Source organism: Hyperolius riggenbachi, chromosome 3 (assembly GCF_040937935.1).
Source record: "Hyperolius riggenbachi isolate aHypRig1 chromosome 3, aHypRig1.pri, whole genome shotgun sequence".
NCBI classification, from domain to species: Eukaryota; Metazoa; Chordata; class Amphibia; order Anura; family Hyperoliidae; genus Hyperolius; species Hyperolius riggenbachi.
In genome coordinates this window covers 366,360,853-366,373,773 of record NC_090648.1, presented here as the reverse complement: position 1 = coordinate 366,373,773, position 12,921 = coordinate 366,360,853, and positions in this window count along the sequence as shown.

Below are 12,921 nucleotides of genomic sequence, written 5' to 3'. Positions count from 1 at the left end.
ATGTGCCCACGCAGCCACTCACCGATGCTCCGGCCCCGCCTGCGGTTCAGTTCTACAATTTCAGACTTTAAAGTCTGAAAACCACTGTGCCTAGCATTGCTGTGTCCTTGTTCCCGCTGATGTCACCAGGAGTGTGCTGCGCAGACACAGACCATGCTAGGCCTGCGTAGTCCGCGCCTGGTGACATCAGCAGGATCGAGGACACGGCAACGTAGGCGCAGTGGTTTTCAGACTTTGAAGTCTGAAATTCCAGAAGTGAACGGGAGGCGGGTCCGGAGCATTGGTGAGTGGCTGCGCGGGCACAGGATGTCTGCGGGGGACCATTAGAAGCCCCGGGTAAGTTCAACTCATTTTCCCCCAACCCCCCTACAGTATCCCTTTAACGCCAAAAGCCATTTTTACCTTTCAGTGCTCCTCCCATTCATTTGGGCATAACTTTATCACTACTTCTCACATGTGAATGGTCTATATCTTGTTTTTTTTTTTACACAAATTAAGCTTTTTGTCGGCAATACTTGTTTCAGTAATTGATTTATTTTCTGTGCATTTTATAGGCAAAAACTACAAAAAAAATGAAAAAATACAGTATTTCTCCAATTCCATCCCTTATATATATATATATATATATATATATATATATATATATATATATATATAAAGAGAGAGAGAGAGAGAGAGAGAGAGAGAGAGAGAGAGAGAAATGCTACTATAAATAAAACCCACCCATTTTATTTGCCCATTAGTCCCGGCTATCACATCTTTTATATTACGTTCCTAGTAGAATGTTTGGCACCAATATATTATTTTTGTATATATATATTTTTTTTTTTTAAAGATTCTTTTATTTTTACATAGAAAAAAGAACAAAAACAATGACCATTGTCAGCAAATAACATGTTTCTCGTATATATATATATTTTTTATGTGATTGTCTGGAGAGAGAGGAGAGGAAGAGGGGGCTTTGGAAGGGATTAATTGTATTTTCTTTTTTTTATTATTATTAAAAATATGTGGTGTGTGTCATTTGACTTTTCGCCTCTAGATGGCGCTAGAAACACTACCCTGATTTACCAGGAAGTGTTTAACTTTTTTACTTGTGTTTCGTATGGATTTAGGAATGGATATGGCCCCTCATCAGGGTCATTTTCATTCATTCCAGGCAATGCGATTGGTTCGGGGAATCCTCGGTTCCCTTCCCCAATCGCCAACACAGAAAAGACGCCGGGTGTCACATGCTCATGCGCGTGCACATTCCGCTATAACTCTGGACACTTATACGCATCCAGTTGGACTTGAGCGGTGTCTATCTCGATGACTATAGTCATCCAGATAGAATGAAGTGGTTAAAGAATTCAGGATGGTCAAAAAGCACTTTTGGATTCAGGTGATCATTGAGTGGCATAGCAATAGGGGGATGCTGAGGTTGTGACTGCAATGGGGCCCTTGGGCCACAGGGGCAAACTACGGGCCTTCTTTCATCCATTTTGTTAGCTTTTCATTGGTGTTATGCTGGTAATGAACACCTCTATGTGTGCACTGAATAGTATTAATCCTTAACAAGCTATTTTCTCACTCTGATTACACCTCTCTGACACTGCAGCTGTCCTTGGTAGGTTTAAATATCAATACAGTGCTTGGGGACCCATGTGAAACTTGCACTGGAGCCCTAAGCCCCTTAGTTATGCCACTGTGACCAATATTTCCCTCCATAATATAGACCATATTGCATATCTCGCTAAGCTATAATGCCGAAAGTGGAATAAAAAAAACATCCTTATGGCAGTTTGACAATAATCCTTGATTCACAGTTCATTTTTCCAGATATTTCGTGTACAAGACTTCAACACAAAGTAAATTGGGCTTGGCTACCTTCGGGCTTTCTCATTACTACAGAGCTTTCTCACTGTAATAAAAATAGGTTAATTATGGGCTTCTATTAGTCATAGCTAGCTATCATCAAAGCCTGTGTACATTTGCATAATGACCCTTACTGATTGCATTTGTCATTATGATATTTAGTAGCTCCGTAAAACAGTAAGTTCATTCTCTTGATTTACTGTAAAGGTAATCCACATCCTATAATTAACAAAAGACAAGCATGAATTTGTTGCTTCAAATTAGAGGAACAGTCATCAGATATGAAGGGGAATGCTGGGTGCAGAAGTATAGTAAATTCTTACTTGATACAATACATTCAAAGAGGATATCACTTCTCATCAAATTCTCCTTGTGACAATAACCCTTTCAGCCATGCCCTGCACTTAGACTAATATCCGAAATTATAGAAAGTTTAAGTACAACTAAGCTGAGAGAGGGGTCATGGATAATGTTAATTAAAACATCAACCCTTACCCACCCATACACAAATATGTGTTTTTCAACAGAACCATGTCTCGTACTCCAATTCAGCAATGCAGCTTTCACTTTTACCCAGATATACTTGCTCCTGCTAAAATGATGAAGAGTGGCCAACATACAAGATTTTACAGTGGTATTAACCACTTCAGGACCACAGTCTTTTCGCCCCTTAAGGACCAGAGCCTTTTTCTCCATTCAGACCACTGCAGCTTTCACGGTTTATTGCTCGGTCATACAACCTACCACCTAAATGAATTTTACCTCCTTTTCTTGTCACTAATACAGCTTTCTTTTGCTGCTATTTGATTGCTGCTGCGAGTTTTAGTTTTTATTATATTCATCAAAAAATACATGAATTTTGGCAAAAAAATGACTTTTTTAACTTGCTGTGCTGACATTTTTCAAATAAAGTAAAATTTCCTATACATTTGAGCGCGAAAGTTATTCTGCTACATGTCTTTGATAAAAAAAAACCATTCAGTGTATATTTATTGGATTGGGTAAAAGTTATAGCGTTTACAAACTATGGTGCCAAAAGTGAATTTTCCCATTTTCAAGCATCTCTGACTGTTCTGCGCACCTGTCAGGTTTCATGAGGGGCTAAAATTCCAGGATAGTACAAATACCCCCCAAATGACCCCATTTTGGAAAGAAGACATCCCAAAGTATTCAGTGAGAGGCATGGTGAGTTCATAGAACATTTTATTTTTTGTCACAAGTTAGCGGAAAATGACACTTCCTGACAAAAAAAAGAAAAAAAAAAAGTTTCCATTTCTTCCAACTTGCGACAAAAAAAAAAGAAATCTGCCACGGACTTACTATGCTCCTCTCTGAATACCTTGAAGTGTCTACTTTCCAAAATGGGGTCATTTGTGGGGTGTGTTCACTGTCCTGGCATTTTGGGGGGTGCCTAATTGTAAGCACCCCTGTAAAGCCTAAAGATGCTCATTGGACTTTTGGCCCCTTAGCGCAGTTAGGCTGCAAAAAAGTGTCACACATGTGGTATTGCCGTACTCAGGAGAAGTAGTATAATGTGTTTTGGGGTGTATTTTTACACATACCCATGCTGGGTGGGAGAAATATCTCCGTAAATGACAATTGTTTTATTTTTTTTACACACAATTGTCTATTTATAGAGATATTTCTCCCACTCAGCATGGGTATGTGGAGAAATACACCCCAAAACACATTATACTACTTCTCCTGAGTACGGCGATACCACATGTGTGGCACTTTTTTGCACCCTAACTGCGCTAAGGGGCCCAAAGTTCAATGAGTACCTTTAGGATTTCACAGGTCATTTTGCGACATTTGGTTTCAAGACTACTCCTCACGGTTTAGGGCCCCTAAAATGCCAGGACAGTATAGGAACCCCACAAATTACCCCATTTTAGAAAGAAGACACCCCAAGGTATTCCGTTAGGAGGATGGTGAGTTCATAGAAGATTTTTTTTTTTTTGTCACAAGTTAGCAGAAATTGATTTTAATTGTTTTTTTTCACAAAGTGTCATTTTCCGCTAACTTGTGACAAAAAATAAAATCTTCTATGAACTCACCATACTCCTAACGGCATACCTTGGGGTGTCTTCTTTCTAAAATGGGGTCATTTGTGGGGTTCCTATACTGCCCTGGCATTTTAGGGGCCCTAAACCGTGAGGAGTAGTCTTGAAACCAAATGTCGCAAAATGACCTGTGAAATCCTAAAGGTACTCATTGGACTTTGGGCCTCTTAGCGCACTTAGGGTGCAAAAAAGTGCCACACATGTGGTACCACCGTACTCAGGAGAAGTAGTATAATGTGTTTTGGGGTGTATTTTTACACATACCCATGCTGGGTGGGAGAAATATCTCTGTAAATGACAATTCTTTGATTTTTTTTACACACAATTGTCCTTTTACAGAGATATTTCTCCCACCCAGCATGGGTATGTGTAAAAATACACCCCAAAACACGATATACTACTTCTTCTGAGTACGTGTGTGACACTTTTTTGCAACCTAGGTGCGCTAAGGGGCCTAACGTCCTATTCACAGGTCATTTTGAGGCATTTGGATTCTAGACTACTGCTCACGGTTTAGGGCCCCTAAAATGCCAGGGCAGTATAGGAACCCCACAAGTGACCCCATTTTAGAAAGAAGACACCCCAAGGTATTCTGTTAGGAGTATGGTGAGTTCATAGAAGATTTTTTTTTGTCACAAGTTAGCGGAAAATGACACTTTGTGAAAAAAAAACCAATACATATCAATTTCCGCTAACTTGTGACAAAAAATAAAATCTTCTATGAACTCATCATACACCTAACAGAATACCTTGGGGTGTCTTCTTTCTAAAATGGGGTCACTTGTGGGGTTCCTATACTGCCCTGGCATTTTAGGGGCCCTAAACCATGAGGAGTAGTCTTGAACCCAAATGTCGCAAAATGACCTGTGAAATCCTAAAGGTACTCATTGGACTTTGGGCCCCTTAGCACAGTTAGGGTGCAAAAAAGTGTCACACATGTGGTATCGCCGTACTCAGAAGAAGTAGTATAATGTGTTTTGTGGTGTATTTTTACATATAACCATGCTGGGTGGGAGAAATATCTCTGTAAATGACACATTTTTGATTTTTTTTACACACAATTGTCCATTTACAGAGAGATTTCTCCCACCCAGCATGGGTATGTGTAAAAATACACCACAAAACACATTATACTACTTCTCCTGAGTATGGCGATACCACATGTGTGACACTTTTTTGCAGCCTAGGTGCGCTAAGGGGCCCAACGTCCTATTCACAGGTCATTTTGAGGCATTTGTTTTCTAGACTACTCCTCACGGTTTAGCGCCCCTAAAATGCCAGGGCAGTATAGGAACCCCACAAGTGACCCCATTTTAGAAAGAAGACACCCCAAGGTATTCCGTTAGGGGTATGGTGAGTTCATAGAAGATTTTATTTTTTTGTCACAAGGTAGTGAAAAATGACACTTTGTGAAAAAAACAATAAAAATCTAATTTCCGCTAACTTTTGACAAAAAATAAAATCTTCTATGAACTCATCATACACCTAACAGAATACCTTGGGGTGTCTTCTTTCTAAAATGGGGTCACTTGTGGGGTTCCTATACTGCCCTGGCATTTTACGGGCCCAAAACTGTGAGTAGTCTGGAAACCAAATTTCTCAAAATGACTGATCAGGGGTATAAGCATCTGCAAATTTTGATGACAGGTGGTCTATGAGGGGGCAAATTTTGTGGAACCGGTCATAAGCAGGGTGGCCTCTTAGATGACAGGATGTTTTGGGCCTGATCTGATGGATAGGAGTGCTAGGGGGGTGACAGGAGGTGATTGATGGGTGTCTCAGGGGGCGGTTAGAGGGGAAAATAGATGCAATCAATGCACTGGGGAGGTGATCGGAAGGGGGTCTGAGGGGGACCTGAGGGTTTGGCCGAGTGATCAGGAGCCCACACGGGGCAAATTAGGGCCTGATCTGATGGGTAGGTGTGCTAGGGGGTGACAGGAGGTGATTGATGGGTGTCTCAAGGTGTGATTAGAGGGGGGAAATAGATGCAAGCAATGCACTAGCGAGGTGATCAGGGCTGGGGTCTGAGGACGTTCTGAGGTGTGGGCGGGTGATTGGGTGCCTGCAAGGGGCAGATTAGGGTCTAATCTGATGGGTAACCGTGACAGGTGGTGATAGGGGGTGATTGATGGGTAATTAGTGGGTGTTTAGAGGAGAGAAGAGATGTAAACACTGCACTTGGGAGGTGATCTGATGTCGGATCTGCGGGCGATCTATTGGTGTGGGTGGGTGATCAGATTGCCCGCAAGGGGCAAGTTAGGGGCTGATTGATGGGTGGCAGTGACAGGGGGTGATTGATGGGTGGCAGTGACAGGGGGTGATTGATAGGTGATTGACAGGTGATCAGTGGGTTATTACAGGGAATAACAGATGTAAATATTGCACTGGTGAATTGATAAGGGGGGGTCTGAGGGCAATCTGAGTGTGTGGGGTGCCCGCAAGGGGCAGATTAGGGTCTAATCTGATGGGTAACAGTGACAGGTGGTGATAGGGGGTGATTGATGGGTAATTAGTGGGTGTTTAGAGGAGAGAAGAGATGTAAACACTGCACTTGGGAGGTGATCTGATGTCGGATCTGCGGGCGATCTATTGGTGTGGGTGGGTGATCAGATTGCCCGCAAGGGGCAGGTTAGGGGCTGATTGATGGGTGGCAGTGACAGGGGGTGATTGATGGGTGGCAGTGACAGGTGGTGATTGATAGGTGATTGACAGGTGATCAGTGGGTTATTACAGGGAATAACAGATGTAAATATTGCACTGGTGAATTGATAAAGGGGGGTCTGAGGGCAATCTGAGCGTGTGGGCGGGTGTTTGGGTGCCCGCAAGGGGTAGATTAGGGTCTAATCTGATGGGTAACAGTGTCAGGTGGTGATAGGGGGTGATTGATAGGTGATTGATGGGTAATTAGTGGGTGTTTAGAGGAGAGAATAGATGTAAACAATGGATTTGGGAGGTGATCTGATGTCGGATCTGCGGGCGATCTATTGGTGTGGGTGGGTGATCAGATTGCCCGCAAGGGGCAGGTTAGGGGCTGATTGATGGGTAGCAGTGACAGGGGGTGATTGACTGGTGATTGACTGGTGATTGACGGGTGATTGACGGGTGATTGACAGGTGATTGACAGGTGATCAGGGGGGATAGATGCATACAGTACACGGGGGGGGGGGGGGTTGGGGGGGGCTGGGGAGAATCTGAGGGGTGGGGGGTGATCAGGAGGGGGCAGTGGGCAGGGGGGGGGGATAAAAAAAAAATAGCGTTGACAGATAGTGACAGGGAGTGATTGATGGGTGATTAGGGGGGTGACTGGGTGCAAACAGTGGTCTGGGGGGTGGACAGGGGGGGGGTCTGAGGGGTGCTGTGGGCGATCAGGGGGCAGGGGGGGGGGAAATCAGTGTGCTTGGGTGCAGACTAGGGTGGCTGCAGCCTGCCCTGGTGGTCCCTCGGACACTGGGACCACCAGGGCAGGAGGCAGCCAGTATAATAGGCTTTGTATACATTACAAAGCCTATTATACAATGTAAATGCGGCGATCCGGGTGCTAGTAACCCGCCGGCGCTTCCGAACGGCTGGCGGGTTACTACGAGCGGTGGGCGGAGCCAGTCCCCGGCGGCTGATCGCGTCACGAATGACGCGATTGCCGCGGCCGCATAGCCACTCCCGCAGCCGCCCCCGCCGATGGGCGTATTGCGGTCGTTTGGGCCCAGTCTTTGCCGCCGCCCATCGGCTGGGGGCGGTCGGCAAGTGGTTAAGCAAATCTGAAGCCAAAAATAAAAATGTAATTTATACATACCTACGTAGCTGGAAAGCTTTGGATACCATAGAGCCTTTTTTGGGCCTCACCTCATCCTGTCATTCCTGTGCCCTCACCGGTGGAAGATACCCATTCTTCTCGTTCTTTTCAGGAAGTGAATCAAGTGACCTTGATGGAAAGGGATGCACACAAGAGAAGAACAGAAGCACAATATAGTGTAGTAAGTCAAGATATGTGAATTAAATAATGTGCCAGAAAAAAAGTACTCACAAACCAGCGTTGCTAGCCAGCAACCACTTTTAGCGCGTAAGAAGAACGCCTATCCTACAATAGGGTTAGTGTCTGGTCTCTTGGTGGTTTGGTAGCTCTCTCTACAAAATAGACTGCTGTCTCTACTCTCCAAAGGAGGGTAACATAACGGTGATATGGGGTTATGAGAGACGCCCAATGGAGTATAAGATGATTAAAAACAATGAAATAAGGTAAGAAACTGCTTACCTACAGAAGAATGTTTAAGCTTGTATGAACTAAGACAAGATTTTTATTGCAGAAGAAAGACAACGCATTTCATGGGTTACAATCCCACTTCCTCAGGTCAATAATGTGCCTAATCATAAATCCTGTGGATTCTAGTTCTTTGGCACTGCTTATGTAGCCTCCACTGGCTATCAATAAAATTGAGAATTCTGTTTAAGATTGGCCTATTGACATTCAAATCTTTGCATTATCTCGATACCTGAAGAATTTGTTGCAACTGCATCACCCCCCCCCCCCACAACCTTAGGTCATTCACCTATTCACCTCAAAACCTTTGGAGACCGAGCCTTCTGTCATGCTGCCCCTACACATTGGAACTCCCTGCCAATCCGGACATCTCAATCCCTGAAAACATTTACTGTAAGTCCAAACTGACAAGCCACCTGTTTAGTGTGCCATTTATGAACACCTGACTATTTCCTCTGTAATATAGTCCATGTGCAACCATGTAGGGATCTGAGACATATTTATGCACTTTGAGTCCTATGGGAGAAAGTGCTTTACAAATGTTATTGTACTGTATTGTATTAGTTAACTATAATTTTGCTCAGAAGTCAATTCTGGTGACAGGTGAAGAACAGCTTAAAGCAGACCTAAAATCACACCTCACCTACATTAATGCATGGTAAAGAAACCCAATCGTATTATTACTTTGATTAAGAAAGTACCTTGAGCTTGCTATGAATGAATACATTGTTCCCAGGTTTCTACTTTCCTGTGACTTTGCTTTGGAGCAGGAAGCTGATGTCTGGGAGACAAACCGCTATTGTTTACTCTTAATCATTGCGCTCTACACACTACAGACACACAAAAGTACTTTTCTTATTTATTTACCTAATGTCTTCCTCAGTTACATAAAACTTAAATAAATAAATAAAGCTAAGCAATATAGCATATGGACATGTTGCCCATACAACTAAATGGTCACAGTCTGTGTCACAAATATGCTAAGCCTTACCTAATAATACTTTCTTAGGGGTACTATCTAATACTGGTATTTGTAAGGCTCAGCCTAACACTGTTATTTAAGTGGCGGTTACTTAGTAATACTGTCTGGAGAGAACAGAACAGCTTCTTATTACTCTCTGGAGGTCTCACACGGTTATTTAATACTGATATATCTGGGTTGGTGGCTGTGTGGCTATTAAATGTGTGTATCAGGGGAGGGGGCTTATTCCTGCTAACCACAAAAGGTACCGTAGATTAATCCCTTAAAAGAATACCAAGGCAGGAGGTGGGGGGGATCAAATGTACATACCTGGGTTATCTTTAGCCACCACAGTTTATCATGTCCTTTGCTGTAGTTCAATCCTGTGTAGGATGCTGCTGTCCATTCTGAAAGACCTGGCTACTGAGAATACACAGGCCCATTCGCATGACTCTTCGATCATGCGCTCATGGCCAGGAGCGTTCTGCTCAGGTTCAGTTTAAGTATTTTTGAACTGCACTAGTGCAGAATGCTTCTGACAACAGGAGCGTGATGAAGGAAGCAATTAGTTGGGACTGCTCATGCGCAGTAGCCGCGACCAGAGTTCTGATGGGGTACCTTCTGGAGCAGACAGCAACACCCTGGAGAGGATCCGGACTACAGTAAGGGGTCTGATTTAGTGGATTCTCTGCTAGGCGAACTGATAATTGCACGAGCCCCCCATTGTGCTCCCGTCACTGGGAGCATTCTGGGCTAGCGCAGTGCTAATGTGCAGGCGTAGAACACTCCCGGAGCTCGCATGGCCAGACTGCCCAGACTCTCCGAATTACTGTGCCGCCTAGAAAAGGGTACATGCAGCCTGAGAGTATGGCGAGCGATCGATAAGGCCGAAGGGGGTTGGAAGAAGCCCCAGGTATGTGTGTATATATATATATATATATATATATATATATGTACTGTATGTGTGTATATATATATATATATATATATATATATATATATATATGTATATATATATATATGTATGTATATATATATATATATATATATATATATATATATATATATATATATATATTTATTTATTATTTTTTTTCATCTCTGGTACACTTAAATCACTAACTGACTAAGGTAACTCCTGGATGAGGTTCCTGGCACCTCTCACCACATTAATAGGCAGCCAGGAGGGCAGAAACAGACAGACTAGACTGCAGCCAGCTGGGGCCTATGTGTGGCACTGCTTGCTGGGCCCTAGATTTACTCGGGTCCCATACCACAGTCCCTGCCGTGATGCCCTGAAGACAACCCTGAATGAGCTCCTGTAACTCTTAATTTGAGTTGTGTGTGCAATTGTAGGTGGGGGCTGAGCTATGTCTCAAGGATAAGGGGAGCATAGTTTGGGAGGCAGAACCGAATTCTGTATTGGGGCCACTGGGTGTTCTCTTTCAGAGCTATTGCGCCAGTCTAGTACATCACCTAAAAAATCAATTTAATCTACTGTATTTAACTTGGGAATGCAAAGAAAAACTTAAACTATCGATATCTGCTAATTACATTAATTTAAATGACTCCTTAGAGATATTATAACACAAGATAAAGTATATAGAAAATGTATGCATCACCCATGGGTAGCCTCAGCTTTATATTATTTTCTTAAATGTTAACTTTACTTGTTCAAGTTTTCAAGTATGTCCTAGGAGGACTTGTAGTCAATTACAGCCGGTTCATTTATTAAGACCATGATTTTATCTCTGTAATAAATGGTCTTGTTTGGCTAAATGCTTGTAAATGGTTATAGCAGCAAATCATTATTAGCTAAGCCCATATAAGGAACATACATTACTTAGCAACTTGGCAACTACATACCAAATGTATCTACATTTAATAATTAAAATAAACATTAAACAAAAAAAAAACAAGAATGTTTTCCCTCGCCAAAACTAAGACATGTATGTGAAAATGAATGCTCGTGTCAACCACGACAGATCATTTTACCTAGAAATCTCCTGTTTGAAGAATTAATTAAGTCAAAGGCATTTTGCTGGGTCCAGCCTCAAAAACTGGGAATTTGCCAGAGAAAACAAAGTAGTTACATTTCACACAAGATGTGATTGGTCAGTTATGTTGTTAATCCCAAAAACATATAGATAAGTTAATAGAAAAGTTAATTGGTTTTTCCCTAAATTAGCCCTAGATCATGATATACAGATGACTATTAAGGAACCCCTTTGAAGGACAGTCAGTGACACGACTATATATATACTGCTGCGGAAGATTTGGCACTATATTAATATTGATAATACTATTATGTTAGCCAACCTGCAGAGAGTTTACAATTGTTAAAAAAAAAGTAAACTTTTAAAAAAAAAAAAAACATGTAACTTTTTTGCGTGTATATCAAAAAGTGGGCCAAGAAATCTGTGCTCCTGGCAATAGCCAATCGTAGAATATCTGTAACATTTACTAATATTCTACTATTTACAGTGTTAATATCCTTTCCAAATTTCCATATGTAGACAAAACTCCTACTGTTGTAGTGGGTTATTTTTGGTATGTAGTTAGTACCTACCAAAGTAGTCCAAGCAAGGGGCAACCTGTGAACTGATGAAATGTCATATGTGGAACACTAATTGCTGAAAACAATTAATGCTAATAAGAGACATTTTTCAAAATAAACAGTGGTTAAATGTCATGTTTTCTCTATGCATGAAAACTTGACTGAAGTGTTGTGCAAATGCCCCAGTGTGTGCTGCTAATCCCTGCTTAAAATGTGAGCTTCCATACAGTTCTTTGTGATTAACATGGGTTTGCACAGGGGACTTAAGGTGGCCATACATCCGGCGATTTGTCAGTTAATCAATCATCAAATTCAGGATGGAAATTGGTCGCATTGTCAATCGCGTATGCTGCAAGTTGTCCGGCCAAAATTGGTTGGTCAGGTGTGCCGCAATGTATAAATGTGCCCCCCCCCCCTCCCCACCGTGTGTGTGCATTTATACATTACCTGTCCAGTGTCAGCCTCCAAGTGGTGTCCGTCCATCTCGCCGGGTTCCACATACACTCATACACGCTAGCGGCGCATAGCATCTGACGACAGATGCTATGGGCTGCTAGCGTGTATGCAGCTATTAGAACCCAGCGATGTGGAGGCTGACACCGGACAGGTAATGTATGAATGCACGCATGGGGGGGCAATTTATACAGGTGCATTTATACAATGGCAAAGTGGATGTGGCAGGCTCAGCCGATTCCCTGAAGATTTCATGCTGAAATCGGACAGGAATCGGCCTGTAGTATATGGGCAGCTTCAACAAGAAACAAATTAATCTCTAATCCAATTTGATTAGAGATAAATGTGTCTCTTTGTCGAATCTGCCCATAGTTCATCAGGACTATGGCTACATTAATTCCTTAGTTAAACATTGAGTTACCTATTCACATTTTGCTACCTTTTAAAAACGGAGCTAATATCAGTAATGCAAGTATAATGTAGCCTTCTATCACAGCTGAATCACTACGAAATGCAAGTACACTAACATTTGCACTTAGTCTTACATTATGGTGGTTTTATAATTTGCTACTAAACGGCATAGAGGAAATATTATAGCAAATTAAAATGACTAGAATTGAACAAGACCAATGAATAATGTGTGATGATCGCTGCTGCAGCAGCTGTTGCTGGAAGTAGTAGTGCTGCAGCTCAGGCAGTTCTGATCTATTTCCATGCAAGCTGCATAGCTTTGTCTGTCTTTCCCTGCTGTCAGCTTGTGACTGATTATCATTCA